This window comes from Dasypus novemcinctus, chromosome 2 (assembly GCF_030445035.2).
Source record: "Dasypus novemcinctus isolate mDasNov1 chromosome 2, mDasNov1.1.hap2, whole genome shotgun sequence".
Lineage (NCBI taxonomy): Eukaryota > Metazoa > Chordata > Mammalia > Cingulata > Dasypodidae > Dasypus > Dasypus novemcinctus.
Window position 1 is genome coordinate 67,502,123 of NC_080674.1, and position 19,675 is coordinate 67,521,797.

A 19,675-nucleotide genomic window follows, 5' to 3' on the forward strand; every position below is an offset into this window, starting at 1 on the left:
CACTGATCAATGATTTACTTAAAATATCTATATGGCTATCTCAAAGCTCTTAATGTCATTAATTGACTTTCAGTCTTTCCCATCATATGGATGGCACCTCCATTCACTCACAATGGAATATTATTCAGCCATAAAAAGGAATAAAGTTCTCTTACATGCTACAGTATGGATGAACTTCAAAGATGTCATGTTGAGTGAAATAAGCCACACAAAAAGGCAAATATTATGTGATTGTATGATCTCACTTATAGGAAATACCTATAATAAGCAAACTTCATGAAGGCTAGTAGATTACAGGTTACCAGCGGCCATGGTGGCGTCAGTGGGGGGTGGGCGTTGAAGAGGGAGTTATTGCTTAATGGGTGCAGAGTTTCTGTTTTCAGGTGATGAAAAAGTTGAGGTAATGGATGTCAGTGAATTGAATTAATGCCACTGAATTGTACACTTAAAAGTGGTTAAAATGAGAAATTTTGAGTTGTATGTATGGCACTACAATAAAATAAAAAGTAAAAGGATTAAAGTGAAAAACAGTTCTATCTCCTACCCCAGTTTCTACCTCTTTTCCCGAGATAGCTAATGTTACCAGTTTCTTGAGCACCTTTGGAGAGAAATTTTAGGCATAAATAGGTCTCTGAATTTGTGTCCTTTTCCCCACATAAATGGTAGCACATGCTACATATAGAAGATAAGTCTTCTTATCTTCTCTCTAAATATTTCCTGGGTTAGCTTTTTTATCTCCATCCTTACTATAAATATTCAATCCATTGTTGAAGAGTACAGGTATGTTACTTTGTAGAATGTCACTCAACTTTGTCTGGCGTTTCTTTATGATTAAATTAAATTCATGTAATTTTGGCAGTAATGGCACAGAAAAAATATTGTGTCCTCCTCAGATGCTTCACATCAGGGGGCACCTCATGTCAGTCTGTGTTACTGTTGGTGAAGTGAATTTTGAGCACTTGGGTAAGGTGGAGTCTGCCAACTTTCTCCATTGAAAAGTCACCAATTTTCCTTCTGTAATTTTAGTTATTTGTGGGAAGATTGAGACAATATATTTCCTTTTTTTTTTTAAGATTTATTTATTTATTTATTTCTCTCCCTCCCTCCCCATGCCCCGGTTGTCTGTTCTCTGTGTCTATTTGCTGCGTCGTCTTCTTTGTACGCTTCTGTTGTTGTCAGCGGCACGGGAATCTGTGTTTTTTTTTGTTGTTGTGTCATCTTGTTGTATCAATGTCATTCTTGTTGTGTCAGCTTTCCGTGTGTGCAGCGCCATTCCTGGGCAGGCTGCACTTTCTTTCGCGTTGGGTGGCTCTCCTTATGGGGCGCACTCCTTGCGCGTGGGGCTCCCCTACGCGAGGGACACCCCTGCGTGGCACGGCACTCCTTGCGCGCATCAGCACTGTGCATGAGCCAGCTCCACACGGGTCAAGGAGGCCCGGGGTTTGAACCACGGACCTCCCATGTGGTAGACAGACGCCCTCACCACTGGGCAAAGTCTGCCGCCCATATATTTCTTGTTCTTCATAAAACATTCATTTCAAGGTTTTATGTACACTGATGACTTTTGTCTGAATCATTTGTTACTCTGATGATTGCAAAATGGTATGTATTTTATTTTCACTGTTCTCAAGCTCTCCTGAATTCAAAAGCCAGGCTGGGTCAGTAGCGCTGTGGAGTGCCTCTTGGACCTATCTCTGACTCCTTAAGACTTACTTATCATTTTCAGGATACTCAACTTGCAGTCTCAGAGGAAGGATGCATTCCCAGGAAGAGTTAGGGAACTATTTGGGGCCCAGGGTGATGATATCAAGTACACTGAACTTGTTTCTGGGCTCCTTCATTCTGGTACCAGAGAAATAAAACAGTTGCTAGTGAGGTTGGTGATATTTTATGTAGCATCTATGCCTTGAACTCTCATCTCAGAGATTTTGTCCTTGGTCTTGTCTTTATTCTAAGAGCTCAAAAGGTTCTCTTTTTCTCTGTAAGTGGAATCTTGATCTTTAATTTTTTTATTTTTTATTTATTTTTTATTTTTATTTTTTGATCTTTAATTTTGAAACCAAATTTAGACTCTGGAACCCCAATTTCTTTAGCAGGTCATTCTCTGGGATCACTCCCAGGCTAATGGTTGCTCTTCAATCCTTTGAGAATGCATAATTGGAAAGAGGTATAGGAGCCACAGGCACTGTCTGGCTTCTCTAATTTGAATCTTTGCAGGTGATCTTGCCCGTGGTCTTGGCTGGATTCTAAGGCCTCCTCAGGTTCTCTTCTTCTGTGGAATTAGTGTCCAGCTCTTTGATTCTGAAACCAAATCTGAGTTCTAGATTCTTAAGTGTTAATTTCTAAAGCAAGGTTTTGTTTGGTAGCATAACCTGGGTAAGGTTTTTGGTTGAAAGTGTTAATGAGGATTTTCAACTAATTTGCTTTGAATTTGGTGTGACTGTTCCTTCGGTATGTAGCTATGATCTTTTTAAAATTTAATTTTTTTATTTCATTTTAAAAGAAGCTTTAGATTACAAAATGTTACATAAAAAATATAGAGGATTCCCATATGTCCCACCCTCTCCACCTCTTATAGTCCCCCAATTTAAAAACATCCCTCAGTGGGGTACATTTGTTGCAATTGATGAACACATATTGGAGCATTGCTACCAAATTATTATTATTATTATAGACTTATTATTCTAGCAATGGAAGAACTTTTATCATTGATATAAAGGCAGTGGCCACCAGAGGTTCTGTGGGGAGGGAGAGGGAAGAATAGGTGTAATATAGGGGCATTTTCAGGACATTAGAATTGTCCTGCATGACACTGCAGTGATCGATACAGGTCATTATATATTTTTTCATGACATACATAATTGTGCAGGATAGAGTGTAGCTATGACTTTGTTTGATGAGTTGTCCTGGGCATGGTGTCGGGAATTCCTGATGTTCAGACACGAGACTAGGAGACCATTCTCACTTGTTTTGATATACTAATGATATATAGAAACTATGTCCCAATACCACTACTTTATTTTTTTATTTTTATTTTTATTTTTTATTTATTTTTATTTTTATTGACTTTGTAATAATATTACATTAAAAATATATATGTGAGGGCCCATTCAACCCCACCCCCCCACCCCCCCTCTCCCCCTCTCCCCCCCCAACAACACTCGTTCCCATCATCATGACACATCCATTGGATTTGGTAAGTACATCTTTGGGCACCTCTGCACCTCATAGACAATGGTCCACATCATGGCCCATACTCTCCTCCATTCCATCCAGTGGGCCCTGTGAGGATTTACAATGTCCGGTGATTACCTCTGAAGCACCATCCAGGGCAGCTCCATGTCCCAAAGATGCCTCCACCTCTCATCTCTTCCTGCCTTTCCCCATACCCATCGTCCACCATGTCCACTTTTCCCAATCCAATGCCACCTCTTCTATGTGGACATTGGATTAATACCACTACTTTAATGATAAACAAAAACTATATTCCTATACCTCTTTGTCCCTTCACTTTTATATAGTTATTGTCAAAATTACATGTTTGTGCCTTATGAATCTAAAACGACTGATTTCTCATTACATTTTATGCATTTGCCTTCTAGATCCTTCGGAAGTAAAAAGTGAAGTTACAAACCAAAAACACCATAGTACTGGCATTTCTATTTATCCCTGTTATTTCCTTTACTGAAGATCTTTATATTTTCATGCGATCTTTTTTTCCTTTTTTAGAGAAGTTGTGGATTTACAGAACAATCATACATAATGCACAGGATCTCATATACTACCCCACCTTCAACATGTTGAAATGGTAACATTTGTTAAAATTGATAGTACAATTTAATAATTGTACTATTAATTAAAGTCCATGGTTAACTTAGGGTTTACTGCTTGTATCGTGTAGTTTCATGGATTTTAAAAAAATGTTTATTCTGTTATCATATATACAATCAATATTTCCCTTTTTAATCATACTCAGATATGTATTTCAGCGCTGTTAATTGCATTACAATGTTGTGCTGCCATCACCACCATCCATTACAAAAACATTTCCATCATTCCAGATAGACACTTGCTCAGTGATATTCATAGTGGCATTATTCACAATTGCCAAAAGATGGAAGCAGCTCAGATGTTCATCAGTTGATGAATGGATAAACAAATTGGATAGGATGGAATATAATATAATTTCAGCTATAAAAAGAAATTAAGTTGTGAAGCCTATGGCAACATGGATGAACCGTGAGGAAATTATGTTGAGTGAAACAAGCCAGATACAAAAAGACAAATTTTGTATGATTTCACTATTATGAACTAAAAATAATGAGCAAACTTATGGAGTTAATAACTAGAGTAGGGGTCACCAGAAGATAGAATGAGGGTAGATAATAATGGCGAGTTGATCCTTAACATGTGCAGAATTTTTGATAAAGTTGATTAGACATAGAATTCTTTTTTTAAAAAAATAACTTTTTAAAATTAGAACTACTGTAGAGTTGCAGAAGAGTCATGCAGAAAATACAGAGTTCCCATATACTCCTCCACACATGTAGTTTTTCTTATTAACATTTTCATTAGTGTGGCACCATTGTTAAAATTGATGAACCAATATAATTATTAACTATAGTTCATATTTTATTTTAAGGTGACCTCTTTTTAAAATACATTTTATTGATACATATTAATAAAATATAATCTCCATCCAAAGTGTACAGTCTATTCGAAGTGCACAATCAGTGGTATTTACATTCATCACTTCTATCATTATTAGAGCATATTCATTATTTCAATAATAATAAAAAACAAAAACCAGACACTCAAGAAAATTTATCACCTCTCAATATCGCGCTGTGCTTCGCCTGCTGTGCATAGCTGGTATTTCTGGCTATTCTTGCTTGCTTATTTATTTATTTAAAAGTAGTTTTATTGAGATATATTCACATACCATACAGTATACCCAAAGAGTATAATCAATGACTTTTAGTATAATCACAATGTGCTTGCTTATTTATTTATTTAAAAGCAGTTTTATTGAGATTTATTCACATACCATAGTCTATTCAAAGAGTATAATCAATGGCTTTTAGTATAATCACAATGTTGTGCTTTCATCACCACAAAAAAATCTAGAACGATTTCATTACTCCAAAAAGAAAAACTGCACACCCCTTAGCAGTCACCTTTCAATCCCTCTGTTCCTCCCCAGCCTTACATAGCCGCTAAACTAATTTCATCATTATAAATTGATTTATATTTACATTTTATATGAAAGGAGTCATACATTATACAATACTTTGTGTCTGGTTTCTTTCACTTAGCATAGTGTTCTTTTTTTTGTGTGTGTGCCTGATATTAACATCTTGTAACATTAACATACGTTCAGTTTCAAAGAAAAGCAGTCATATATGCAATACTACCCATATTCAAATTTCATGTGAGGTTTTACTATGCTATACACTCCCGTGTTACAGTTTAGCTTTCCTTTTTATAATATACATGACCTTAGACTTGCCCTTTAAACCACTGCCATACCCATATAATAAATAGCCCTGGCAGTTATAAACATTGTTTTGTGCTTTCACCATTTCTATTCATTTCCAAAGATTTATAAACAACCATTTTACCAATTCTGCACATTAACTCTCAGCTTTCCATTCTCTAACCCATTCTGTTTTCTAGTGACCAGTATTCTAGGTTTAACTCCATCAGTTTACAAATATATTTAGTTCATACTAGTACAGTTGTATGACTGTATCCTTTCATGTCTGGCTTTTTTCACTCAATGTAATGTTGACACTTCAGGTTCATTCATGTTGTCTTATGCTTTACGACTTCATTTCTTCTTACAGCTGCATAATAGTCCCATCATGTGAATACACCACAGTTTATTCATTAGTTGATGGACACCTGGGTTATTTCCAACTATTCGTAATTGTCAGTAATACCTCTGTGCACATTGGTGTGAGGGTGTCTGTTCCTGTCATTGTTCTCAGTTCTGGGTATATACTCAGTAGTAGTATTGCAGAGTCATGTGACAGGTCTATATTCAACTTCTTTAGGAACTGCCAAACAGTCCTCCACAGTGGTTCTCCCATTTTGCATTTCCACCAACAGTGAATAAGTGTTCCTATCTCTTTTTGTGTGTATGTGTGTTCCTATCTCTTGACATCCTCTCCAACCCTTGTAGTTCTCTGTCTTTTTAATAGTGGGCATTCTGATAGGTATGAAATGATATCTGATTGTAGTTTTGATTTGCATTTCCCTAATCATTAGTGAGGTTGAGCATTTCTTCATGTGTTTTTTGCCAGTTGACTTCTTCTTTGGACAAATGTCTATTCAAGTCTTTTGCCCATTTTTCAGTTGGGTCGTTGGTCTTTTTATTGACTTGTAACATCTCTTTATATATCCTGGATATTAAACCCTTATCAGACATGCGATTTCTGAATATTTTCTGCCATTGAGTCATCTGCCTTTTCACCCTTTTGACAAAGTCCTGTGAGGTGCAAAAGTGTTTAATTTTGAGGAGGTCCCATTGATCTGTTTTTTATTTTGCTGCGTGCGCTTTGCATGTAAGGTCCAAGAAACCACCACCTACTACCAGGTCTTGAAACTGTTTCCCTTTATATTCTTCTAGTAGTTTTATGGTCCTGGCTTTTATATTTAGGTCTTTGATCCATTTTGAGTTGATTCTTGTATAGGGAGTGAGAGAGGGGTCCTCTTTCATTCTTTTGGTTATAAATATCCAGTTCTCCCAGCACCATTTGTTGAAGAGACATTTTGCCCCATTAACATTAACTTGGTTTGTTTGTCAAAAAACAGTTGACTGTATCGGTGAATGTTTATTTCTGGATTTTCAGTTTTATTTCACTGATCGAGGTATGTATCTTTATGCCAGTACCATGCTATTTTGACCACTGTAGCTTTGTAATATATTTCAAGGTCAGGCAGTGAAATTCCTCCCACGTCACTCCTGAATAACTTTTGGCTATCCGGGTGCATTTTCCCTTCCAAATGAATTGGGTAATTGCCTTTTCTAACTCTGTAAAGTAAGCTGTTGGGATTTTGATTGGTATTGCATTGAATCTATAAATCAGTTTGAGTAAGATTGACATCTTTGCAACATTTATTCTTCCAATTCATAAACACAGACTGTCTTTCCCTTTGTTTAAGTCTTTTAAAGTTTCTTTAGCATTGTTTTGTTTTCTGCATATAGGTCCTATACATCTTTGTTTAAATTACTTCCTAGGTAATTGAATCTTTTTGTTGCTGTTGTAAACAGAATTTTCCCCAATTTCCTCCCCAGATTGTTCAGTACTAGTGTACAAAAACATTACTGATTTCTGTGTGTTGATCTTGTATCCTGCCACTTTGTTGAACTCATTTATTAGTTCAGGTAGCTTTGTCGTGGATATTTCAGAATTTTCTATGTACAGGATCATGTCATCTGCAAACAGTTTTATTTCCGCTTTTCCTATTTGGATGCCTTTAATTTTTTTTTTTTATCCTTGTCTAATTGCCCTAGCTAGAACTTTTAGTACAATATTGAATAACAATGGTGACAGTGGGCATCATTGTCATGCTCCCAATCTTAAAGGGAAAGCATTCTTTCCCCATTGAGTACGATGTTGGCTGTGTGTTTTTCATATATGCCTTTTATCATATCATATTAGGGAATTTTCTTTTTTTTCTTTTTCTTTAAAGATTTATTTATTTATCTATCTATTTCTCTCCCCTCCCCCCCACCCCGGTTGTCTGTTCTCTGTGTCTATCTGCTGTGTCTTCTTTGTCTGCTTCTGTTGTCAGTGGCATGGGAATCTGTGTTTCTTTTTGGTTGTGTCATCTTGTTGTGTCAGCTCTCCGTGTGGGTGGCGCCATTCCTGGGAAGGCTGCACTTTCTTTCGCGCTGGGCGGCTCTCCTTATCGGCGCACTCCTTGCACGTGGGGCTCCCCTATGCAGGGGACACCTCTGCGTGGCACGGCACTCCTTGCGCGCATGAGCACTGGGCATGGGCCAGCTCCACACGGGTTAAGGAGGCCCGGGGTTTGAACCACGGACCTCCCATGTGGTAGAAGGACACCCTAACCACTGGGCCAAGCCCGCCACCGGGAATTTTCTTTATATTTCTATCTTTTTGAAGTATTTTTATCAAAAAAGGATGTCTGATTTTGTTGAATGCCTTTTCTGCATCAATTGAGATGATCATTTGGCTTTTTTCTTTCAGTTTGTTAATGTGGTTGATTGATTTTCTTATGTTGAATCAGCCTTGCATACCAGGAATAAATTCCGCTTGGTCATGATGTATAAGTCTTGATATGCTGTTGGATTTTATTTGCAAGTATTTTGTTGTAAATTTTTGTGTGTATGATCGTTGGTGTGTAAATTTCTTGTATCTTTTATCTGGCTTTGGTACGAGGGTGATGTTGGCTTCACAAAATGGATAATTTCACTCCTTCAATTTTTTGGAAGAGTTTAAACAGTACTGGTGTTAATTCTTCTCAAAATGCTGGTAGAATTCACCTGTAAAGCCCTCTGTTCTTGGAGTTTTCTTTGTTATTAGGTTTTTGTTTTTTTTTTTTAGGTGCAGGACCTAGGGATTGAAACCAGGTCCTCATATGTGGGAAGCCGGCATTCAACCACTGAGCTCCACTGGCTCTCCCTGTTAGGAAATGGTTTTTTTCCTTCTAAATATATGGAATGCTTCACAGATTTGCATGTCATCCTGTGCAGGGGCCATCCAAAACTTCTCTGTATCTTTCCAATTTTAGTATTTGTGCCGCTGAAGTTAGCACTGTTGGGAGATTTTTACTGTCTTTTTTTTTTTTTTTTTTTCCTTCTCGTCTTTCTCTTTAGGAGGCACCAGGAATCTATCCTGGGACCTACGGTGTGGAAGAGACACTCAATTTCTTGAGCCACCTCATCTCCGTGTTGTTGGGTGATTTTTGATGAGTGATTGAACCTCTTTAAATGTAATTGGCTTAAGATTTTTTTTTTTTAATTTTGAAAGAAGCTTTGGATTAAATAAATGTTACATTGAAAATACAGGCAGATTCTCATATGCCTCATCCCTTCCCTCTCCAACACTTATTCCCACTAACATCTTTCATTAGTGTGGTACATATGTTAAAATTGAATACCTGTTTAAGCATTGCTACTAACCATGATCTATAACTTATATTATAGCTTGCACTTTGCACCGCACAATTTTATAGGTTTTGACAAAATGTATAATGGCCTGTATATCTGTCATTGCAGTGTCATGCAGACAGTTCCAATATTACATCTGTTACTGTATTTCTTGTAGAGTTAATACAGGCTGTGTGTTTCTAGGAATTTGTCCGTTTCATCCATGTTGTCTGATAAGTTGGCGTATAGTTTCTTATAATATTCTCTTATCCTTTTTAGTATTCTGGGGTCAGTTGTAACATCCCCTGCTTCATTTCTGATTTTATCTAAATTCATCTCTCTCTTTTTTTCTGTGTTAGTCCAGCTAGGGTTTTGATGATTTTATCTTCTCAAAGAACTGGCTTTTGTTTTTGTTGATTGTTTTCAATTTTGTTATTTTTTGCTCTTATCTTTATTATTTTCTTTCTCTCTGCTTGTTTTGGCTTTGGTTTGCTTTTCTTTTTTTCTAGTTTTTTCAGTTGTTTCATTAGATCTTTGATTTTAGATCTTTATTATTTAATATATGTGTTTAGGGCTATAAATTTCTCTCAGCACTGCCTTCACTGAATCCTGTTTTTTTTTTTTAAGATTTATTTTATTTATCTCTCCCCAGCCCCTTATTGTTTGCACTTGCTGTGTCTGTTTGTCATCTTTGTTTCTTTAGGAGGCACCAGGAACCGAACCTGGGCGCTCTGAAGCTGGGAGCTCTGATGCGGGAGGAAGGCACCCAGTCACTTAAGCCACCTCTGTCCCTGCTTTGTTGTGTCTGTTCCCTGCTTTGTTGTCTGTCGTTGTTTTTTCTCTTGTATTTCTTGCTGTGTGATCCAGTCATGTCAGCTTGCTGAACCTGCCTGCCTTGCCAGCCCACATCCTGCTCATCCTCTTTAGGAGACACCTGAACTTCTGCTCCCTGCTTTGTTGTGTCTCTCATTATGTTTTATTTTTTTTCTTCTTGTGTCCCTTGTCATCATTTTGTTGTGTCTGCTTGCTGTGCCCGCCCGTCGTGCTAGCTTGCTGTCTTCTTTAGGAGGCACCAGGAACCAAACCATGGACTTCCAATGTGGTAGGCAGGAGCCCAATTGTTTGAGCCACGTCTACTTCCTCCCATAAATTTTGTTAAGTTGTGTTCTTGTATGTAGATACTTATAATCTTTTTTACAATTTCTTCTTTGTTGTATTTATTGTTTAGAAGTGTGTTGCTTAACGTCCACACACTTGCAGAATTTCCCCTTTCCTGTCTATTGGTGATTTCTAGCTTCATTCCATTATGATCTGAGAAGGTGGTTTGCATAATTTCAATCTTTTTATATTTCTGAAACATTTCTTCCTTCCCTCCCTCCATCCTTCCCTCCCCCTCCCTGCCTCTCTGTGTCCATTTGCTGCTTCTCTGTGTCCATTCGCTGTGTGCTCTTCTGTGTGTTTTTTGTTTTGTTTTGCTTTTTTTGCTTGTCTCCCTTTCTGCTGCGTCACCTTGCTGAATTGGCTCTCCACGGTGCTTGCGGGTGAGCCTGCCTTCACAAGGAGGCCCCAGGATGCCAACCCAGGGCCTCTCATATGGTAGACCGGAGCCCAACTGATTGAGCCAAAGCCGCTTCCCCCAAGACATTCTTTTTGACCCAACACGTGAGCTGTCCTGGAGAAAGATCTGTGAGCGTTTGAAAAGAATGTATAACCCTCTGATTTGGGATGCAACGTTCTGTTCATGTCTAAGTCTAGCTTGTTTATCATATTGTTTAAGTTCTCTGTTTGTTTGTTGATATTTTGTCTAGTTCAATCTGATGATGAGTGGTATGTTGAAGTTTCCAACTATTATTGTAGAGATGTCTATTCTCCTTTTAAGATTTGTCAGTTTGCCTCATGTATTTTGGAGCATGCTGTTTAGGTACATAGATATTTATGACTATATCTTCCTGGTGGGTGATGCCTTTTATTAATATGTAATGGTCCTCTGTATCTCTCATAACTTTTTTGCGCTTAACATCTGTTTTATCTGATTTTAGTATAAGCTACTCCTGCTCTGTTTACGTGGAATATCTTTTTCCAACCTTTCATTTTCAGCTGATTTGTATCCTTGGCTGATTTGTATCCTTGGATCTAAGGTGAGACTCTTGTAGACAGTATATGGATGGCTCATGTTTTGTTTATCCATTATGTCAGTCTATATCTTTTTTTTTAATTTAAATTACATCTTTTGATTGGGGAGTTTAATCCATTCACATTCAACAATATTACTGTAAATGCATTATTTACTTCTACCATTTTCTTTGGCTTCCATATGTCATATCATATTTTTGTCTTTCTTTTACTGTTTTGGTTTTCCTTTCTGGTAGTCTTCCCGTCTGATAGGTTCCTTTTAATGCTTCTTACAATGCTGGATTCTTTTGTTATGGAGCTCTCTTAGTTTCTGTTTATTTTAATCTCACTGTGGCAGTTTGAGATTATTAATCCCCCAGAGAGGAAGATTATTTGTAAACTAATCTATTCCTTTGGGTGTGATATCCTTTGATTGCTTAAGTTTAGCTGAGATGTCCTGATTAGGTTAGCTGTTAAGATTAGGCTTTTTGATTTGACTATGTCAGAGGGTGTGACTCAGGTTGAGTCCCCCCCTCCTTCCTGGGACTGATATAAATGGAAACACTGAGAGAAGACTGACTGAGATAGACAAGGAAAGATAGAGAAGTCTGTCATTTTTGATCCTTGGGCCCAAGGGGGAGATGAGCCATTTGCCTGTTAATTTGCAGCTGACCTTGGGAAAGGAACAGGACAGCTGAGACGATATAGAAGGTCTGGAAAGAAATGAGCCCTATTCCAGGAGAGGACTGCAAGCCCAGAAGGAAAGGAGAGACCAGGCAGAGATGAAAGACCATCTTGCTTCAACATGTGGCAACTGATTGGTGAGAAAGCAACCTTGAGTTGGACTTTTTTTTTTTTTTTTTTTTTTTTTTTTAAATTTTTTTATTTTTTATTGACTTTGTAATAATATTACATTAAAAATATATATGTGAGGTCCCATTCAACCCCACCCCCCCACCCCCCCTCTCCGCCCCCCCAACAACACTTGTTCCCATCATCATGACACATCCATTGGATTTGGTAAGTACATCTTTGGGCACCTCTGCACCTCATATACATTGGTTCACATCATGGCCCATACTCTCCTCTATTCCATCATGTAGGCCCTGTGAGGATTTACAATGTCCGGTGATTACCTCTGAAGCACCATCCAGGGCAGCTCCATGTCCCGAAGACGCCTCCACCTCTCATCTCTTCCTGCCTTTCCCCATACCCTTTGTCCATTATGTCCACTTTTCCCAATCCAATGCCACCTCTTCTATGTGGACACTGGATTGGTTGTGTCCATTGCACCTTTATGTCAAGAGGAGGCTCAGATTCCACATGGATGCTGGATGCAATCCTCCCATTTTCAGTTGTAATCACTCTAGGCTCCATGGTGTGGTGGTTGTCCTTCTTCACCTCCATCTTAGCTGAGTGTGGTAAGTCCAATAAATCAGATTGTAGGTGCTGGAGTCTGTTGAGGCTCAGGATCTGGCTATCACATTGTCAGTCCAGAGATTCAAATCCCCTAAATATATCTTAAACCCCAACATTAACTGCACCTCCAGCACATTAGCATGAAAGTCTTATGAAGGGAGATCCCATCTGAGTCCAGATTCATCACACATAAACACCATTTCCAAAGAGGGGCCATCTGCCCTGGTAGTTAACCCCATCGGCCATGACCATAACTCCCATGGGTCTCTTTAGCCCTCAAAGGAACCAATATCTGGGGGTTGTATCTGCTTTATCTGTCTCTCTGACTCTGCTCAGTTGTGCATGAGGGCAAACCTTCTGCCAGCCTCCAGACTCTTTTTTAGAATTGAGTTGGACTTTTTACAGCCTTGTAACTTGTAAACTTTTACCCCAAATAAACTCCCTTTGTAAAAGCCAACAGATTCTAGTATTTTGAATTGGCAACCCATTTGGCAGACTGATACTGAAATTGGTACAGGGAGTGAGGTTGTGCTGTTGGAATTACGAAAAATGCTGGAGCAATTTTTAAATGGGCAAGCGGTATTTTTTTGGAGGAATTGGGAGATGCTTGATAGAAAAAGGACTGGATTGCTTTGAAGAGAGTATTGGTAGAACTATGGGTGCTAAGGAAACTTTTGATGAGGCCTTAGAAGGAAATGATGAAACTGTTGTTGGAAACTGGAGGAAAGGCGATCCGTGTTTTTAAAATTCAGAGAACTTAGCAAGATTGACTTCTGATTTTATATGGAAGGCAGAATTTGAAAATGACAAGCTTAGACATTTAACCAAGGAGATTTCCAAAGTAAATGTGGAAAAAGCGACCTGCTTCTTCTTGCAGCTTATAGTAAAATACAAGAGGCAAAAGAGATAAGCTGAGAACCAAGTTGTTGGGCACAAAGAAAACAAAAACTGACGGCAGAAATTTTAAGCTTCTGGAAATCAAGTCCCCAGACGATAGTGGAATTAACTAAACCTGAAACTTGGAGTCAGGTTTGTCATTTTTATTGGCTTTTCAGAGAACCAACTTTTGGTTTCTTTTATTCTATTTTTTAGTTTTCTTTTTCATTTATTCACTGACCTTGATCTTATTCTTCTTTGTAACATATTTAATATATTAGTTGATGTAAATGAAATATGTTTCCCAGAATGCTGTATTTTCCTCAGTCAGCATGATTGTATCACTGAAAGTGAGTAATTTAGAAATAGTCTAGTCTAAGTATAATTGACTCCCCTCCATTTCTGTTTAACTAACAGAGTAGGAAATAGTTGTACCTCTAGGGAATGTGAAGTCTTGGAGTTCATTTAGTTTATTAGTGACAGATATAAGATCAGAGAAATAAATCGAGGTTTCCTGACTTTCTGTTGGTTTTTCCTTTATACTAGCATTTTCCTAGATATATTCTGAGATGCACAGTCCCTTTAAAATGGTGCTTTTTCCAGAAGTGGTTAATAGGTGTTATGTATAAAAAGTTCTGGGTTCCAATAAGTAAAGAAACTCTGAGCTAATATACAATTTTTTTTTGTAGATCCTAGTTTGTCTACATGATATTCTACTTATCTATCAAAATGAACTCAGTTATTGTTTCTGCTGAAGCTCTCTCCCAATATTTGTTTTCACTTTCTTGAATTCATAACTTTTACAAGTACTTGATATTCTTTTTAAAACTTAAATATGCATAGTATTTTCTGATTGTTCCATGGATATTGTGGCTACTCCGACAAAATTTTAAAAATTTAAGAACATAAAAAATGTTATTCTCCTCTACTCCCGCAGTTTATAAATATGTTGTATTACAGGCTTTTCTTTGGAATTCAACTTTTTACTTTGAGGTAATTGCAGATTCGTATGCAGTTTGAAGAAATACTATAGAGCCATAATTGTATACCTTATGTCAGCATTCCTCCAGTGCTAACTAACATCTTGCACAACTGTAGAATGGTATCATCACTACAATACTGAAATGGATACTTTTGAGATATGGAATATATTCCCTCCATAGCCCCTTCTCTAACCTCCCAGTTTCCCATTTTTTTATGTTTTATTTTTTTAGGACATTCTGGGATTGAACCCAGACCTCATACATGGGAAGCAGGTGCTCAACTGCTTGAGCTATATCAACTGCCCAATTCCTCTTTGTCAGTTCAAGAATGTCATGTAACTTTTTGGGATTGACTATATATGTATATATGTCTATGTATATATATGTATATGTGTGCGTATATATGTATATATATAATTAGAGAAGTTGTGAGCTTATAAAACAGTCCTGCATAATGTGCAGAATTCCAAACATCATCCCTCCACCAACACCTTGCATTGTTGTGAAACATTTGTTATAGAGTATGAAAGAACCTCATAAAAATATTATCACTTATAGTTTGTAGTGTACTGTTGGTGTATTTTTTCCATATACCCCCTGTTATTAACATCAGTATTAATATTGTACATTTGTTATACTCCATGAGAACGTAAAATAATATGAGAACACTCATATTTGTACTGTTAACTACATTCCATTTTCCACCACATGATTCACTGTTACACAGTCCCATACCTTGTACCATCCATCCAAAGTGTACACTCAGTGGCTTTCCCTTTCATCATAGAGTTGTGCAGTTATTGCATCAGTAAATTTTTGAATGTTTTCCTTAGTCCAGTAGAAAAAAATCCCAACCCCCATATATTGACCCTTAGTATTGCTATTGTACCTTCTTTGACATTTATGCAAGAATATTAAAATATTGCTGTTAACTATAGTCCATAATTTACATGAATTGTATTTTTCCCATGCATCAACCATATTCTTACCACCTTGCAATAGTGACATACATTTGTTCTAGTTCATAGAAGGACATTCTTGTATTTGTATTATTAACCACAATCCTCATCCACCACTGGGTTCACTATGTTATATAGTCCCTAGATTATTTTCTAGCTTTCTTTCAATTGACATTTACTTTCCTAGACTACCCCTTTCAGCTACAATCACATTTATAAATCACCCATGTTAGTTATACTCACTATAATGTCTTACCAGCAACTCTATCCATTTCCACACTTTTATAGTCAAGCTAATTAGAAATTCTACGTACATTAAGCATCAGTACCCCTTCTCAGCCCTCATCCTACTCCTAATAACCTATACTCTACATTTTAACTCCATGTGTTTATTCTCTGTATTTAGTACATATTAGTGAGACCATACAATATTTGTCCTTTTGTGTCTGACTTATTTCACTCAGCATAATGTCCTTAAGGTCATCCATTTTGTCATACGTGTCCCAATTTCATTTCTTCTTTTAGCAGCATATTATTCCATTTTATGTATATACCACGCTTTGTTTATCCATTTATTTGTTGCTGGACATCTGGGTTGTTCCCATCTTTGGCTATTGTGAATAATGCCACTATATCATCAACAATTTTAAGAAATCTTCAAGCAGAATAATGGTTTACTTTCCTACTTTAAAAACTTTTTTTAAAGTTTAAAAATTTAGAAGTTTGGGACCTGTTTTCTCCTTTACTGGCAATACCAAATACTAGTTTTGGCAAACTGGTGTCATGGTTCATTTTTAACTTCTAGGTTCCTAGAGAGCAGCAGCAAGCGGTATTCTAGAACCAGTGCTAGAAGCCAATCTTTGTAAATGTTTGACTACCACTCTGAACTTGTTTTTGAGGGGAAAACAGGAATTTATGTTTTACTAAGAATCATTCTCGGGAAGCGGATTTGGCTCAACTGATAGAGCGTCCACCTACCATATGGGAGGTCCAGGGTTCAAACCCAGGGCCTCCTGGCCTGTGTGGAACTGGTGCACACTCAGTGCTGATGCATGCAAGGAGTGCCATGCTACATAGGGTTGTCCCCTGCGTATGGGAGCCCCCCACACACGGAGTGCGCCCTGCAAGGAGAGCCACCCCGTGAAGAAAAGTGCAGCCTGCCCAGGAGTGGTGCCACACTCACGGAGAGCTGGCACAGCAAGATGATGCAACAAAAAGAGACACAGATTCCCGGTGCCGCTGACAAGAATGCAAGTGGACACTGAAGAACGCACAGCAAATGGACACAGAGAGCAGACAGTGGGGGGGAGGGAGAGGAAAAAAATCATTCTTGTTTAAAATTAGAATTGCCTGGTATGAAAAGATTGGTAACTTGCCAAATCAATTGCAAAGGTACAAAACACAAAACCAGAGGTGCAGACAGAATTAAAAAGAGTACTTGTGTTTTCATTTATGCTATCAGTTGGTCTCTCAGGCTAATGGATATTTTGCATGTGTTGCAATAATATTTTACTTACAAAAACAGGCAGCAAACATAGTCACCAGATTTCGCAAATAAAAGTTTAGGACTTCCAGTTAGGTTTTAATTTCATAAAGGATGGGAAGCAGTTGTGGCTCAATTGATAGGGCATCCACCTACCATATGGAGGGTCCAGGGTTTGATACCCGGGGCCTCCTGACCTGTGTGGTGCTCTGGCTCACGTGCAGTGCTGCCATGTGCAAGTAGTGCCGTGCCATGCAGGCGTGTCCCCTGCGTAGGGGAGCCCCACATGCAAGGAGTGCGCTCTGCAAGGAGAGCCACTCCACACAAAATAAGCGCAGCCTGCCCAGGAGTGGCACCGCACACACGGAGAGCTGATGCAGCAAGATGACGCAACAAAAAAGCGACAGTGTTTCCTGGTACCACATGGGAAGAATGCAAACGGACACAGAAGAACACACAGTGAATGGACACAGAGAGCAGAAAATGGGGGGGAAAGGGGAGAGAAATAAATAAAATAAATCTTAAAACAAAACTTCATAAAGGAATACTTTTAAAAATTATTTTTGAGGTAATTCAGATAGCATATCATTAGTCTTTTTAAAAGGTACAATTCAGTGGTTTTGACTATATTCACTGAACTGCAACCACCACCATGATTTAATTGCAGAATGTTTCCATCATCCCTTATCCACTAGTAGTCACTCCGCATTCTCCCTCCTTGCAGTCCCTGGCAACTATTTTGGATATTTCATATAATTGAAATAATATAATATGTGGCTTTTTGTGTATGGTTTTTTTCACTGAGCATAACGTTTTCAAGGTTCATTCATGTTATCACTTCATTTTTTTTTTTTTAGATTTTTAAAAAATTTATTTCGCTCCCCTTCCCCTCCCCCCACCCAGCTGTCTGTCCTCTGTGTCTGTTTGCTGCGTGTTCTTTGTCCGCTTCTGTTGTTGTCAGCGGCATGGGAAGTCAGTTCTCCGTGTGTGTGGCGCCATTCCTGGGCAACTTCATTCTTTTTGATCGCTGAATACTGTTCCATTGTATGGCTCTAACACAATTTGTTTAATTAAGGAATATTTGGCTTGTTTCCATTTAAACTTTTTTTTTACTTGGAAGGAATTTTGCACTTACAGGACAGTTGCAAAAATAGTATACAGGCCATGCAGAGAACTTCAATACCCCCACCCCCAAATGCTCAAATCCACAAATTTTAATATTTTGCGACCTTTGCTGTATCTGTTTGTGTTCTGAACATTTAAGAGCAGGCGGCACACATCGAACTCCTTGAATACACAGTACTTCCATGTACATTTCTGACGGAGAAGAACATTCACTTATGTAATCACCTGAAGTACAATTATCAAGATCAAGAAATTTTAACATTGCTATGAAACTCATATTCTATATTCTCAGTTTTCCTTATGTCCCAGTAATATCCCTTTAAGCGTTATCCTTCATTTTTAGATCTCTCCCAAAATCAAGTATTTCATTTACTATCTCTTAAATCATTCTTTTTGTTTTTAATTGTGGAAACATAAATACAATATAAATCTTCCCATCCCAGCCCCTCCAAAGCATACCAATCAGTGGGATTAATCACGTTGACAATTGCAATACCCTCACCACTGTCCATTACTAGAACTTACACTTCAACCCAAACAGAAACCCTATGAGCATTTTGCATTAAATCCCTACTGCCCTAGACTCCCACCCCTGGTAACCTGTACTCTAGTCTCTATTTCTGTGAGTTTTCATATTCTCTGATAAAAATTCCTCGTGGTTACCATGGGGTTTAAATTTAACATCCAAGATCTATAACAACCTCATTTGCTTTGATACCAAGTTAAATTCAATAGTATAAACACACTATGTTCCTGTACCCCTTCATCCCCCCACCCGTATGTAGTTCTAGTCACAAATGGCATTCTTCTACATTATGAGTCCAAAATGCATTGATTTTGTGCATTCGCCTTTTAGATACCTTATGAAATAAAATGTGAAGTTATAAATCAGGTTACCCAGGATATTATCTCTATTGGAGATCTTTTTTTTTTAAATTTTTTTTTTTTTAATTTCTCTCCTCTTCTCTCCCCAGTTGTCGGCTTTCTGTGTCAATTCTCTCTGTATTCTTCTGTGTCCGCTTGTGTCAGTGGCACCCGGAATCTGTGTCTCGTTTTGTTGCATCATCTTGCTGTGTCAGCTCTCCGTGTGTATGTGGCACCATTTCTAGGCAGGCTATACTTTTTTCGTGCTGGGCGGCTCTGCTTGTGGGACACACTTCTTGTGCGTGAGGCTCCCCTACACGGGGGACACCCCTGCATGGCACGGCACTCCTTGTGCACATCAGCACAGTGCGTGGTCCAGCTCATCATACAGGTCAGGAGGCCCTGGGTTTGAACCTTGGCCCTCTCATGTAGTAGGCAGATGCCCTAACCGTTGGGCCAAATCTGCTTCCTGAGATCTGTATTTCTTCATGTGGCTTCAGTCAGTTGCCTAGTGTCCTTTCCTGTCAACTCTCAGAACTCCTAAGCATTTCTTATAGGGCTAGTCTAGTGGTGATGCAGACCTTTGGATTTTATTTATATGGATTTTCTAAATCCCTCCCTCATTTCTTTTTTAGGCACTGGGGGTCGGGGATTGAACCTGGGACCTCATATGGTGGGAGGCTGGTACTCAGCCACTAAACCACATCGACTTCCCTGATTTGGTTTTCTCCCC

The 19,675-nt window shown here is 38.3% G+C and overlaps 1 protein-coding gene and 1 non-coding gene across 49 annotated transcripts in view; one reads left to right on the plus strand and one right to left on the minus strand.

Annotated features, from left to right (window-relative positions):
* The window catches only part of ERBIN (erbb2 interacting protein), a 176,792-nt gene that overhangs the window by 12,136 nt on the left and 144,981 nt on the right, over nucleotides 1–19,675 (plus strand). For 12 of the 48 annotated variants that reach the window (XM_058309445.2, XM_058309406.2, XM_071208342.1 and 9 more), the window contains exon 2: nucleotides 11,902–12,054. The exons of 35 other annotated variants lie outside the window; for them this stretch is intronic. The gene's annotated coding sequence lies outside the window, so the exon portion shown is untranslated. Of the gene's footprint in view, nucleotides 1–11,218; nucleotides 11,260–11,901; nucleotides 12,055–19,675 lie in introns of those variants that run through there. One more of the 48 variants, XM_058309393.2, reaches the window with a different exon arrangement.
* Nucleotides 8,682–8,787, minus strand: LOC111765863 (U6 spliceosomal RNA). The gene has a single exon (XR_002798085.1). It is a non-coding gene; the product is annotated as a U6 spliceosomal RNA (small nuclear RNA).